The sequence below is a fragment of the Myodes glareolus genome, chromosome 16 (assembly GCF_982192425.1).
Source record: "Myodes glareolus chromosome 16, mMyoGla1.1, whole genome shotgun sequence".
NCBI classification, from domain to species: Eukaryota; Metazoa; Chordata; class Mammalia; order Rodentia; family Cricetidae; genus Myodes; species Myodes glareolus.
In genome coordinates this window covers 36,418,082-36,427,121 of record NC_142041.1, presented here as the reverse complement: position 1 = coordinate 36,427,121, position 9,040 = coordinate 36,418,082, and the positions used below count along the sequence as shown (strand labels likewise).

Here is a 9,040-nt window from a genome sequence, read left to right as displayed (position 1 = left end):
GGGAGATGTTTCATTGGTATATCAGACCAAGAGTAAGTCGTTATTGCAAAATCTAAATATTATATATGTGAGGCCTATTTATTCTGGTGAAGATTTTACTACATGGTATCTTTACACCAATCCAAAGTATTACCAGGTTTCAAAATTTAATGCAGCTCAGATCTTTCCCCTAGTTTGTTGTAAGAAATTATCAACACATACTATTTTACTATAAATTCTTGAGTTTGCCAATTTAGTTGGACATTTATGCAGATTTACAAAGTTTATATATTAATTCTCCTGAAGAGACTAGATTTAGGAATTCTCCATATGAAAATTACTAGCTACTTGAAATTTCACTCAACTATTCTTCTCTAATCTTGCAAGGTTGTGATGGCAAATTAATGATAATTTTCTGATTACATAGTATGATTTAACTTCATTAATATAAATGACTTGACAATAGAGGAAGTGATTTCATATGGAATCCTGTCAGGATGCTCTAATACTCTCATGAATTTTTACTTTTTAACATTTTTAGTTGTGCTGTTGTAAAGTTAAGACTACACAAGTATTTTATGGTTCCTAATGGATAACTGTCATAAGTGTGCAACAAAAAATCTTTTATAAATGAAACAAAATCTTAAACCATTATCAGTTAATTTGATAAAAGTGGTTTCAGAGTTTCTAACATAATTATAGGCTAGTAGCTATATTGTGTGGAAATGGAGCCAATTAACTATAGAGACTAAGAGGTGAATTCAGAAAGGGGGAGTAATAATAATATAAGTGACTATTATGTAATCCATTGACAGGGTTAATTTATCAAAAATTACTTGCTGAAGAAAAACCACTGAAAATATATCTAATAGATTTGTTCAATTTTGTTCCTTTATGAGGAAAGATGGGTGTCTTTATATGAGAATTTCTTAATAAAAAACATTTACAAGCTTTGAGATCAAAGTCAGAGTTATCCTCAAACCCTGGCAGAACACTAAGTTAAACTTCAGGGAACAGTACTTTCATTTTTTAAAGTTCAATTCAGTATGTTTGTATGTAGTTGCGGGGCGCGCATCCTGTCCCGCAGGAATGAACGCCACCAAAAACGAGAATTCCTTCTCTGGTCACATCTTTATTTGGAGCATTCCCTTGAGGAAAATTGGGGGAAGGGAAGATAGAGCAGGGACGAGAGAAAGCTTAGAGAGAGAGCGTTGGGCCCCAAGGCAGCTGCTTTTAAACGGTGAAGAGACTTGAACGCTGTCCTGATTGGTTAATGCCATTCTGCTGGTCTGAGCATGTGCAAGCAAGGGTGCTCAGCCCCACATGGCTACCTCCAAACTGCAGGACCACCTGTGCCTCCAGGTGGCTCCCAACATCTCCCTCTTCTCTTGTTAATAAGAGCAATAAGGCAAAACTATTCTTCAATCTGGTCCCCACCTCATGATGTGTGGACCGATTAAAGAAAAGAAAAGCAAGACACACCCTTCCCGTGCAATGGGACAACTACTTCCCTGGGAGTGCTAGGGCTGTGTCTGCACACCCTCTGCCTATGCATACCTTTCTCCATGCTTTGTGGGACTATCTGGTCCCTAGAGGGTGCTAAGGCTATGCATGGCTAATTGCCTATGAGCTCTTTTGAAGCTGAGAGCCAAACTTGGTGTGAGGATACACATTCCAAGACTGCCAAGGCCTGTGTCACAAAGACCTTGTCCCACCTCACTTGGGCTAGCAGGTAGCACACCAATCAAAGACATACAGCACTTCCACCTAGACGCAGCATGCCAAGAATATCTCTGCTCCCACCCATTCCTAAGGAAGGAAAAGGCAAAGTAGAGTAAGAGATAAGAGGTTGCACAGGGTGCTGTTCAAGTCGATGGTGTGAAACAGCTGCTCTTGACACCGCCCAGAAGGTCATCTCTGCTGTCTCCGCACGAATCTTCCACAGCAGGACACTCAGCATCCACTGGGTCATCTCTCTTCTTTATTTCCCTTGTCAGTCTTGCTGGCATCCAGATGTATGTCAGCATTCCTAGAAAAATATAAACAAAACTCTCCTCCCAAATAAACATTTAAGAGTATTAAAAACTCTCAGTGTAAAAATTCAGCACAATCAGTACTGGAAGTAGGCTGGTTTTGAACTTAGAGACCTGTAGGTCTCTGCTTCAAAAAGCAAATCTTGTTTGCCTGTACCAGCAAAATTTTGAATTAAAAATTAAATGTATAGAATGCAAGAGAAATCCTTTCTCTGGGGGAAGCTGTCACTGGTAGTGTAGTCCCCCTCTTATGTCTAAAAACCAAAGCAGTTGTCACTGGGAATTGAACTCAGGACCTTTGGAAGAGCAGGCAGTGCTCTTAAACTCTGAGCCATCTCTCCAGCTCCCTGCATTCAAATGAAAAAACCTCTAGGTAGCATTGTTTATTCCACCCGTTGCCAGGGGCAATAGGTAATGATAACCAGGTTGACACGCCTTTATTATGATAATTAGGACCAGTTCTTTGAGGGAGAATGGGCGTAGACCATCGAACTACTTCCTGCTGACAAAGGGGCGATGTTTGGGGGATAAATGTTTTTATCTGACTGAATTTTTGGCGACAAATGTTTTTATCTGACTGAATTCTTGGCGGCTGTGGCTCAGCGGCAGCGGCAGCAGCAGACAGCGGCGGTTGCCCCGCCTCTGAGGCCCATTGTGGCGCGCTCCGCATGGCCCAAAGGCATGGCTCCGCCCCGGGCCGTGCGCGGGCTCGCCGTTTATCCCGTAACTGCGAACTGTACCTCAGCCTCACCTCAGGCATTGAATTCGCACCACCGGCCGTGAGTCTCCGGCGAGGGGGGGCCATCCGCCCACCCGTGGAGGGCCCGGTTAGGGCCGCGGGGGCCCCAGTCTCAGACCTTCCCAGGGGTCTCCGTCTTTAGGTCTTTAGCGGCGCTGCTGCGCAGCTTCCGCCTCTGTCTCCCGAGTGCTGGGATTAAAGGCGTGCGCCACCACCGCCGGCTACTTCCTAAATCAAAGTTCAAGTTTTCTGTACGTGAGAGCCAGAGACTGAGCTCTCTTATCAAAATTAGGCGAAAATCACCTCCAAAAGCTCTGTGGCTCTTTAAGAACAGGAAAGGCAGTCTTCGAACACGATCAAACTCGCCTCCCAACGAGACTGTTGCCTCCGTCTCTAACAGCGAGTATGCAGGTGGACGGAAAGGGAGCGGAAGCCGCGGTCTCCCGTACCCCATCGTCCTCATAGTCCCGCCTTAGTTACCTCGCCTTTTTTGCTGCTGTTCACATTCCTCCTGCACTGAACTTAAGGGATTTTTCTTCCCCGTTGCTTTCTGTACCTTCTTTCAGATACCTTAACTTTGATTTTTTTTTTTGTATTTTCTTTTCTTTTTAGGCCTATCCTTTGAAATTCTTTTTCCTCCCCTTTCTGGAGGAATTCAACCGACGTCACTCACCGCTCCACGTTCTCAGAGTTCTGAAATTCACGGCTCTCTGTGTCCTGGTGTCTGATTTCGGCTTTTTCTCCCGGGCTTTCAGCACGTTGCTGGGCGCTTCCTTCTCAGGGTCCCCCGGCGTAGTTGTCAGGGTCCCTCAGCGTCCCGGGTTTCGGCACCAGTTGCGGGGGGCCATCCTGTCCCGCAGGAATGAACGCCACCAAAAACGAGAATTCCTTCTCTGGTCACATCTTTATTTGGAGCATTCCCTTGAGGAAAATTGGGGGAAGGGAAGATAGAGCAGGGACGAGAGAAAGCTTAGAGAGAGAGCGTTGGGCCCCAAGGCAGCTGCTTTTAAACGGTGAAGAGACTTGAACGCTGTCCTGATTGGTTAATGCCATTCTGCTGGTCTGAGCATGTGCAAGCAAGGGTGCTCAGCCCCACATGGCTACCTCCAAACTGCAGGACCACCTGTGCCTCCAGGTGGCTCCCAACATGTAGTAGTGAGACAGCTCAAAACTCCCTATAGAAGCACATGTAACTGAGCATTTCACTTAGCTAAAAGCTTGGATCCTAGGAAATAGATGAAGATATTTATACAGTGACATCATTTTCTGAAATCAGAAATTAGAAACAATTCCTATGTGGTCTATTGTTATTAGAAGGAAAATGTTCTGATCACTCATATCTATATGATAGTGACACATACAAAATTCAACAATTTATTTATATTAATTGTTTTATCATTTTAAATTATGTGTAGATGTGTGTCTACATGTGAGTATGTGAACCTGAGTGTAGAAGCCCATGGTGGCCAGAGGCATAGTTACAGACATCTGTAAATCCAAGTCCCTGGAGCAGAAGTTACAGATGTTTGTTACTCCTGACGTGGATTCTGGAACAGAACTTAGATACTCAGAAAGAACAACAAGTGCTCTTAACAACTGAGCCATCTTTCCCATCCTCATATTTATTATATAAATTTGCTGTGATGACAGAACTCAAGGTACGGAAATCGTCTCTTTTCCTCCACATCTTCAAACTAATCCTGAGTTATAAATACTTTGATCTCTGTTATTAAAAATTTAATGAAATAGTCTGTATCTTTTAAGTGAGTTAAAATCATTTACAATCAAGTTTAAAATTAAGGGTGTACAGTTAGTTATTTGTTGCTATTAGTCTGGTTATTTGTTAATGTTACTTTTTTCTTTTTCTCCTGAGAGTTTTCAGTGTTTCCTAGTATGATATTTTTAACATGATATTCTCTTTCTCCTTATTTTCTATATATCTGTAATTTTCTTAGATTATATTCTCTCCTGGATTCATACAAGTTAATCTGTGTTTGTTATTCTTCAGTTTATAATTATCAACTAGCATTAATACAAACATAGAAGTCACCTATTTAAGGCAATTTAAAAACAGAATTTAAGTCAACTTATAAGAACTAAGCTAGTACTAATATAAACAAGACCTAATAAATAACAAAATATTGATTTAAGATGCTACATACTCTTATACTATACTGGAATAAAACCAGAAATCAAAAACAAGATTAACCACCAAAAATACAACAGATACTTGAGACTAAGCAATGCACTATTGAATCAGAAAGGGATTAAAAGAATCTTTAAAATGCCTAGAATTAAGTAAAAACAATGTTCACCAATGAAAGCATACACATGCAAATAACATTATGCAAATTAACAAATTGTATTCAGAAATGCATATATTAATGAATAAGGGGCCCAAATCTAACGTAAAACAGAATGTGTACATTGAAAAATTCAGAGGGAACAAAGAAACACAGAAAATTACGTACTTATAATATAATCTCAAAACATGAAAGATATAAGGAATAGGTAAAGAAGACGACAAAATAATGAGTACAAATTACCATAATCTCTGAGATATAGTCATGACTATCCTGACAGGAGAGTAATTATGTAAAAATACATGTGTATCTATGGTCTCATTTTTTTTTAAAAAAAATTTAGATTAAATAACCCAATTGTACATCTCAAATATAAGAATGAACAAGAAGAAATAAAACCCAAGTAGTATGGATGGTAAGAAGCAAGAAATATAAAAATGGAGAGTAATTGAATATAAAGGCTCTATTGCTAAACCTATAGATAATATTTTTAAAAAATACTAAAGAAAAGGTGTCGTATCAATCCCTGAGTTGGTTCTTTGAAAAGATTAACATGGTAAAACAATTTTTAGTTAAACTAACCAAAATAAAGTGAAAAGACTCGATTTAGAAGAATTAAAGATAGTAGGAGAGTTGTTCAAATAGTCTCTAATATAACCCAGAAAAACATCAGGGAATATTTTTTTTTAAAAAAACAACCAGTCAAATAAGCAAACAACAAAAAACATAAATAATGCATATTTTAACAAAGTATTAAATAACAAAAGCTGATAAATCATTAAATACATCAAAGATATGAAATTTTAAGTCATAAAATGTAAACAACTGTAGCAGGAGTATAATAAGAAGATTGAATCATTAATTACATGTCTACCCACACAACAAAGTCAACAAAAATTGAATAGATTTAATGTTAAATTCTACCCAACTTTCCAGGACTATTTAATACTGACACAATTCAAATAGTTCTATAAAATAAAAAAGGGATAAATCCTATTTTATTTATTCTATAAATACAGTATAATTCTGAGTCCAAAACCATAAAAACACAATAAGAACACTGCAGATTAACCTCTTTATATTCAGAAGTACAGGATTCTCAACATAGTACTGACAAGTCAAAGTAGAGGTCATGTTAGAGAAAGATCAGAAACTATAAATTTGTTTCTTCTCAGGCATGCAAAATTGGTTCAACATATGCAAATCAATAAATGTGATACACCATAGAATTAGGCTAAAAGATAAAAATAACATGACTGCCTTATTTGATTCAAAAAGGGCCTTTGTCAACGTTCAACACATCTTTTGATAAAATCAATGAGGAAAGTTGTAGATGGAACATACCTCCACATAAGGAGGTTATATGTAAAAAGCCTATAGCAAACATTATGGTAAACAATTAAATCTGAGAACTTTTTCTTGTAAATCTAGCCGAAGATAAGAGTGCTTACTCTCTATACTCCTTCAAGACAGTGATGGAGATCTTAACTAGAGCAAAGGATCATAACAAGGACAAAATTAGAAAAAAAAGTAAAACTATTCCTATTTGCAGACAGTATGATTCTGTCATTAAATGTCCCCATCGATTCTGTCAAAAATCTTCTGGATCAGATAAATACTAATATAGTACTAAATAGCACCATTACTAAATCAATAGCATAAACAACTATCTTGGTAAATAAAATATAAGGAAAAATACTTCATTTATCAATGAATCATAAAAAAATCTAAGAATAAACCTAAGCAAGGAGGTAAAAGGCCTTTATAATGAAAATTATATGATACAATAAATATGAAATCCAAGAAAGCACTTGAGAATGAAAAGAGTTCCTATGGTTTTTGATTATCGAAATTAATATCATGAAATTGGCAATGCTATAAATTAATCTATGGATCCAAGCAAACTCCATCAAAATTCTAGAGACAGATTTTATAGAATTAGAAAAATCAATTGCAAAGTTTGGTTGAAAACACAAAAGGCCATTGATTGCCCAAATAACCTTAAGCAGAGTAAGACAACTAATTGCATAAGATTACTGACATCAAATTATATTACAAAGCTATAATGATAAAGGAAATTTTATTCTTACTACACTGCAAAACAAAGCCTTAATGAAAAGAATATTTAAAGCTTGGGACCAGGGCAAAAGCACACCAGGGCAGTGAATGTAGTTTGGATACTCACCTTCCTGGACCTGGAGGGAGGGGGGAGGAACTTGAACTTCCCACAGGGCAGGAAACCCTGACTGCCCTAAGGGACGAAGAGGGAGGAGGAGAGGGAGTGGGGGGAGTGGGAGGGTGTTGGGAAGAGGGGTGGAAATGGAAACTTTTATAATTTAATAAAATTTACTTTCAAAAAAATTACATACCTCTGGAAGCCTAATATTTGACAAAAATAAGAAAATTCATACACTGAAAAACAACTAGTGTTTTTAATGAGTGGTGCTGGGAAAATTGAATATCCATGTTCAGAAAAATAGAATTAGATTAATATGTCTCTCTATAAACAAAATTTGGTTCAAACTGCATCTAATATCTAAATTCAAGCCAGAGGCATGACATTGCAATTGCCTAAATAAGATAGGAAACAGCTCAGAGCCTAAGTATTCCCAACAGCATTAGAAACAGACACAATAGTTTATAAATAGAATTATATGAAAATAGAAGGATTATATGACTCTGAAATACCACTTTCTGATCCGAAACCCAAAGCACAATATGTCCTATCACAGAGACATTTGCACAATTTTGTTTATTGCCCCTTTTGTAAGGGTGTTTTCACATTCTAGAATTCTAATAACAGATTAAAGAAGAATTTAAAGATGGAACATTTATACACAGAAATTGTGTTTATCAATAGATAAAAATTCAATTATTAAATATATAGATGGATGGAAATGGATTATACCTTTAAGTCAGACAGACCAGTCTGAAAGACAAATATTCTATATTTTCTCTCATATGCAGATACTAGGTTTTGACTATTAAATGTTAGTTGGGAAAATGTGGGTAAAAATCAGAAAAACAGAAAAGGATCCAGAAGATTTGAAATAAAGGCATTAAGGGTGAAGAAAAAAGAAGAAAACAGAATAAAATGGGTGAGAATCTGGGTAAAACTGAGTGGTTGAAATTAAGGAGAGGAGATGATTAATCAAAAATGAAATATGTCTAAAATCATATATGATCTCATAACTTTGTAATAATAATAATAATAATAATAATAATAATAGTAATAAAATGAACAAAGAAGTAACAAAAGAAAACTTTAAAACATTGCTTAAATCTTCTTTGTAAAATACATGTTAGATGATGAGTTAGGTAAACATTCTGCTCCTGACCCTCAGCAGAAGCCAGGCAAGGAGATTCTCAGACATTCCCCGACCCCTTGACTTCCTGGTCACTCTGCAGGGGCTAAGCCCTCTTGCCTCCTATCGCATCCCACCTTTCACCCAGGAACTCCTTCCTTTATTCCTCCCTTCCTCCTCAGGGCCATAAAATCATCCAGCTCAGCTGGCTTGCAAGCTGGGACTGGGCAGGAAGTGCAACCTGGCAGGAGGGAGTTCCTGTGTTTCAATATCCTACAGGTGGAAAGGTAGGCCCTGTGTCAGCACAGCAAGATTCCTGGCCAGCAAGGGGCCTCTAGCAGAAGATTCATCAGAGGGGGGAACCTGACCTGGTACCAGAAGATCCTTTAGACATTTGACGGAAGAGATGGGCAGACGCCAAGTCAGGAATTCCTCCAACAATCTGGAAAACAACATGAAAACACCAGATCCCAGCGACCCTACAACAGAGGGACTTGAAAACCCTAATCCAGAAGAAGTGGAAAAAAAAGTGTCATTTTTAAAGCAATAGAGTCCCTTAAACAGGATATGAATAACTCCCTTAAAGAAATGGATGAGAAGTATAACAAAAAGATTGAAGAAATGAGTAAAGAAATGGAAGAGAAGTATAACAAAATGTTTGAAGAAATGAGTAAATATGTA

General features: G+C 37.7%; 1 long non-coding RNA gene across 1 annotated transcript; it reads right to left on the bottom strand.

Moving 5' to 3' along the window:
• Positions 1–1,091: 1,091 nt before the first annotated feature.
• LOC148119566 (uncharacterized) lies at positions 1,092–2,873 on the bottom strand. The gene is made up of 2 exons (XR_015735115.1): positions 1,695–2,873; positions 1,092–1,416 (listed from the first exon to the last, which is right to left on the bottom strand). It is a non-coding gene; the product is annotated as an uncharacterized LOC148119566 (long non-coding RNA).
• Between the last annotated feature and the right edge of the window lie 6,167 nt (positions 2,874–9,040).